This window comes from Mustela erminea, chromosome 12 (assembly GCF_009829155.1).
Source record: "Mustela erminea isolate mMusErm1 chromosome 12, mMusErm1.Pri, whole genome shotgun sequence".
NCBI classification, from domain to species: Eukaryota; Metazoa; Chordata; class Mammalia; order Carnivora; family Mustelidae; genus Mustela; species Mustela erminea.
The window spans coordinates 25,546,922-25,552,921 of NC_045625.1; the positions used below are offsets into that span (position 1 = coordinate 25,546,922).

Here is a 6,000-nt window from a genome sequence, read left to right on the forward strand (position 1 = left end):
GTGATTCTTAATACAGAGCAGAGAAAGAGACCCTGGCTACTTCCTGGTTTCCTGGTTTCTTGTGATCCTGAGTGACTTATTCTAAGTAACACTTTGGAAAAGACACAAAGTATGTCCCTACTTATTTTTAGACCTCTATTTTTTTTTCTTTTTTCCCCAGAGAAGCAATTCTGGTCTGTGCAATGCAGCGTCTGTGCAATTAAACCTGGATACATTTTCCTCAATTCATCTCTTTTTGTCTTACAAGTTCAATATCTTTCATATTTTGATACAACATTTCTCAGTTTCAGCTTTTAAGGCTATTTAGAGAATCGTTTTTTTTTTTTTAATTGTCTTTATGAGTATGTTGGAAAAAGCTGTTAGCCAACATTTTAAATTCCAAAAAGGTTCTCCCTCTTTTTTTTCTGTATGTTTTCGTGAAGTTTTTCCAAAAATAAATTCTGCTCCTGATTCCTTAGTGACAGGTTTTCCTTTCTTTCTTTCTTTTCTTTTCTTTTCTTTCTTTCTTTTTTTTTTTTTTTAATTTTGCAGCATCTTTTCACTGCTTCCATCCTGGTTCTATCTATGTTCTGTCAGGTAAAAAGAGGATACATTGTACATAAGACTGATATTGTCTTATAAGCAGAATAGGTGGATCTTTGTTGATTTCCCTCATCACTTTTCTCCTTTAGAAGCCCCCATCTCCAATCCTAGACTAGAGAGCTAGTTACCTTCTACTCCTGTGTGGTGGCTCCCTGAGCAGGGAAGGTGGGGACATTAGCCTGCATCTTTCCTTAGGGAACTTCCTTTGTGTGTGAGGCTCCTTCCATACCCAGAACTCAGCAGTTGCTCCTGCTTTCCCTTTCTTGGCCGCTATAGGGGTACATGTGCCCATCTAGCCTCCTGCCATGGGGAAAACTCACTGTCTGACTTCTCCTCGGCAGTACCTCTGCTCCTCCCCACTTGGGGAGGCCGTCAATCTGTTGCTGTGGATGGGGTTCCTGGTGCAGCATTTCCTTTCTGCACCATGGCTTTCCCATGTACCCAGGTTTCCTGTATCTTCTACTGGGGTTTCCCTCTGTGCTTGACAACTCCCCTTGCTCTTGCCCAACTCTACTCTTCCCATGAGAAAGCCCGTAAAGTTTGAGGAATGTGGTCAACAATTTTCTCAAGTTTGCCATACCAGTGCAGAATTATTGATAATTTTATATTCCTTTGGCTATGCCAATATGGCTAGGGGAGACATGTACTCAAGTCACCATCTTCCACTGAAGTCTTTAATTTATATTTATTGTTGTTTTAGGCATTGTGCCAGTCACTTTCACTTAGTGGTCTCATTTAATCCACCAAATATCTCTTTAAGATAGTTTATCAGCATCCCCATTTTACAGATAAGTAAATGGAGGCTCAGAAGAATGTGTTAATTTAAGCTGATACAATTAGTTAGAAATGAATCCAGGAAGTAGAGTCTGGTTTCTATAATAGGGTGAGCTGCTTTCCTCCCATCTTTCCTTGTCATAAGCTAATTATATGTCTCAGAAGAGATATACAAGGGCACAAGGCCAGTGTTTGATGCCCATGATTTTGTCACTTTCTTACTGGGTGACCTTGGGCCACTAATTCAGTTTCTGCTTTAGTAAAATGGGAATAATAATGTATTTCTTTTTAGAATTGGATGAGAAAGTACATGTCAGGGTTTTCAAAGTCAGATACCTCTTGGAACACAGCAGGTGGCACAAACATGTGGGTTGGCCTCACGTAAGACTGCAGAGATTGACGGAGACCGTGAGACCTGAAGAGGGCTTCTGAAGACATCAGATTCTATTTGTTAAAAGTCACTAGGCTGACTGTATACCCACCAGAAGGGCTAAAATAGAGACGAAAAAAGAAATAAAAATGCCAAGCATTGTCAAAGATGTGACACTAAAACTCTCCTAGATGGCTGACAGGAATGTAAATCATAAAACCGGTCTGGAAATCCAACACACATACTCTGACCCAGCATTTCAACCGCTGAGCACACTCTCAAGCAAAAGGAGTATAGATGTCCACCAAAAGATATGCATGTTCCAGAATGTGGGTTACAGTACTATTCAGGATAGGAATCTATGGCCAACATTACGTGGACCAATAGCTTGTGGAATATTAACACAACAGAATAACACAGCCCAACGAGAAAGAAGAACCTGTCACCACATGTGACAACACAGACACATCTCATGGATGTAAGGTCAAGCAACAGAAGTGAGGTACAGAAGAAGGCAGGTGTGATTCCAAATATGAAAAAGTTGGAGGAATGAATCCTTGATGTAGAAGCCAGAAGAGCAGCTTGTGCCTGGAGAAGGTTTGAGAGAAGCTTCTGGAGTGCAGTTACTGAACTCCACACTAATGAGGGTGTGCTTCTTTGTAAGTATGTTATGCTTGGATATACACATTTTAAAAACAATAATACTTGCAAACTCTTCACACATACACAAACACATGTTGGCTGGCAGTGCATGTCACACTCTTTCTCCTTCAGGTTCCCACCACATTCTCTGTGCCTTGGAATTCTGCTCCATCAGCACTGGCTACAGAACAGGACAGGTCCACCCTTTTTCTATTTGGTGGGTTTTCCAAGCAAGCAACGAGGAGACAGAGACATGGCGGAGATGCGAGAGGAAGGCCGAAATGGCCAATGCAAGAATGGTATTTTGAGAACCTTGTATGAGTCTCAGCTAATTGCTCTGGCTGTACTTCTGGGGTCTGCTGAGACCTAGATGTACCCTAGCTTGCTTCTGTTACACAAAGTGTGTGTATGCTGTGGAAATTGAGCAGGGAGAAGCCTAGTGAACTTTTTTCCTCCCTTGAACTCAAAGCTTTATTCCTTAACTGTCCTTTACAATGTCCAGGATTCTCAGGCCAGGACAAGTGGGTACAAGTGGGCTGTTTCCATCTCCAGGGAGGAGATGTCACCTGATCACACCAAAAAGAGCACCACACTCAAGTCAAGAATCTCAATTAATTCCAACTACAGAAGCTGAGGCTTGGATCATATGTCCATTTTGTAGAAACCAAACTACAGCCCGGATAAGTGACATCATTTCCCCAACCTCACTCAACTGACTGGCGGGGTCTGGATTTGAATTCAGATCTTCTGAATCCCACAATGTGGCTCCCATTAAAGGGAAACTGCCAGCCCCACCTCGGGGCTTTTCCTGATCTCGCCTCCTCCCTGCTCCCAGTTCCTCCTTCTTGCTCTAACCTGCAGCTACCTCTGCCCTGTTTTCCTACCTTGCCATCAGTTCGAGTGAGTCAGAAAAAAACCCAGATCCCATGTACAGTGCTGTCAAGTCTTCAAAGGTCTTCCTGTGGCTGTGGAAAGGGCAGTGGCTAACGGGAAATTGGCACCATCCTTTATAATTTCCTTTTCTCAGACTATCCTCTCGGGAAACCTCAGCAGACTGGGTCCCACTGCTTTCCTAGCACAGTCTGTACTCATTAGAGTAGAGCCACTGGGGCTCCATCAGTGCCTTCTCATGGAGGGGCCATGTGCTTCTCTTCTTGGCAGCCATTTTGAGATACAGACCTGACTTAGCTTTGCTAACGAGAAAGGAGGAAGTGTTGGGGGTGCCCAGGTGCTGAACTATAACAAGGTGGCTGGGTATGATTCAAGAGCAGGCATTCTGGAAGAAGCAGAACTGAGTTTGAATCCTGGCTTCATTATTCTTGACGGTGTGCTTTTGTCCTCCCTGAGCCTCTAGTTATCCAATTGCAAAATCAGGCTTTTAATAATATCTATGCAGAACTCTGTGAGGGGAGTCACAGAACTTGCTATGTACAGTGCCTAATACATGGGACTGATATTTTTTAAAACTGTGGTCCATATGTCCTCATACAGTGTCATTCAAATTAAATTGCTCATCCCTAGGCCCATTCCTGACTTATAGAGTCAGAATCTCTGGGAATAGGGCTCCAGAGTCTCTCTTCTCTTAATAAGTCTCATCGATTGAGGCAACTTTAATAGAGAGAAGTTGGTTCTTTGACAAACAAGGGAGCCAGGAAGATTAAGCAAGGACTGCTAACACGTCAACGGACACTTCCCATGATGCTTGAGCCAAATCCTGCAGATCGCATGGGACATGGTCTCTTTAGGGAAGAGATTTTGCCATTGGAAGTGTGAATGTAAGATCCATACAGTCAATAGTCAGGAGTGGGGGGAAGGGAAAGAAATGGTTGAGACACTGAGGGGTGTCAGAGATGAACTGATTCAATACAATGACCAATACACCTTAGCAGGGTCATGAGACTCTCACCCTTGCTCATTTGTGCTGGGTAAGTCCAGAGCTGCTGTGGGATAGGCCGATGATATCTAATTGTTCTGGAGACTTGTTGAATTGTTTTCCTGGGGTTCCCTGTCCCTAGCCTAGCTCTTCAATAAATTTAACCACACTTGAATGTGGTGTGGGTATCTTGCAACCTGAAAAATTACTAACACATCATGATTAAATGTTTGGGCTTTATCATGTAAAAAAAAAATGGGTAGCTGATACAGATACTACTGTTCATCTAAAGATAGCCATTCTTCTTTGCTGCAGCTTTGCAGCCACAGTCTATCTCCCATTGTGGAGGCTGAGCTTTCCAGACACTCACTGTCCCACTCTCAGTAACTCAGAGTAAACCAGAAACAAATCAGCAAGGGAAGGGTCATGTGACTCAAGCCTAGACACTGGGACATAAGGCAAAGATTTTAGAGGACTCCTGGGAAAGAATTTCCTCCATGATAAAAGGAGAGCTATGCCACTTCCTTGATTATTTCTTGCCTTTGTCAGTGTATGAAAATGTGATTTCAGAAGCCACGGCAGCCTTCTTGAGTCCAAGAAGAGAAAACCAAAAGAATTTCAGAGAAACCAACCCAGGGCTCTGACAATACTAAACTAACTTACCAACTTTCAAACCAGTTAACTTTACTCTGCTGTTTGTGAGAGAACGATTATATTTATTTTCAAGCCACTTTTACTCTGAAAGAAGTTTTACCAATATAAGATCCACTGAAGGGTTTCAACCAAGGAAAAGTAATAAAGACTTGACCATACTCACTGTAAGCCTAATATACACTAAACTGATAATCTGAAAACATCATTTTAAATCACCTATGACTTTTTTACTCAATACTTTTTAAAAATAGCTTCCTTTTTAAATAAAAAAATTGTCTAATAGCTTCCTTTTTAAATAAAAAAGTTGTCTAACATTTCACATGTTTTATGTGCTGGTTATTTTTTTCAAATACACATTAAATGAGTCAGAGCTTGTTTCCACTTTAGATTATGACAAACTAGGTTTTATGTACTAATTCCACTATTGAGAACCACCAATTGCCGAGATAAAAATATTTCAAAAATCATGACTTAACAGGCCCAGGATCCTAAAGAAAAGAGGAGCACAGAGAAATTCTGGGACAATTTGTCCCTTGAGGGACTTACCAGTTCACAGGTAGCAGGTGTTGATCAGAACATCCAGCAGTCTCATAAGTCGGTGAGACAGAAAGTCAGACTTTGAGGCCTTGTGAACACTGTGGATTTTCCACTGGGACTGAAGGAGTGCTGGAGGTGAAAGAGAAGCCAGAAATAAGCCAGCTGTCCCAATGACTGAAACCAAATCAGCTTAATGTCTGATGGTAATAAAGTGCATTCCCAGTAGTCTTACTTATATTAGTTCAGAATGTTATGATTCCTTTCCTTGGATCCTACTGCTTTGCTTTCTCTAGAGGCAGAAGTAGGGTGAGAAAAATAACAGTGCTCCCTATTATTCAGTGAGCATTTACTATGTATCAGATTCCTACTGTGATATCATGAAAGACATAATATAATCCCAAGTATCCATCAAGAAAATGGAGTCTCAGAGAGTTCAATAACTTGCCCAAGGCCACAAAACGAGTATAGGATAGAAAGGAGAGTTGACTCACTTATGGCTGCAGAGCCCGGGCAGTCACCGGACCAGCACCGTCGGCTGGCCAGTTTCCAGCGCCTCCACCAACATGGC

At 42.1% G+C, this 6,000-nt stretch overlaps 1 long non-coding RNA gene across 1 annotated transcript in view; it reads right to left on the reverse strand.

Annotated features, from left to right (window-relative positions):
- The window catches only part of LOC116570290, a 38,678-nt gene extending 33,121 nt beyond the window's left edge, over positions 1-5,557 (reverse strand). The window contains exon 1 of the long non-coding RNA XR_004277373.1: positions 5,442-5,557. This is a non-coding gene — a long non-coding RNA (uncharacterized LOC116570290). The remainder of the gene's footprint in view (positions 1-5,441) is intronic.
- Between the last annotated feature and the right edge of the window lie 443 nt (positions 5,558-6,000).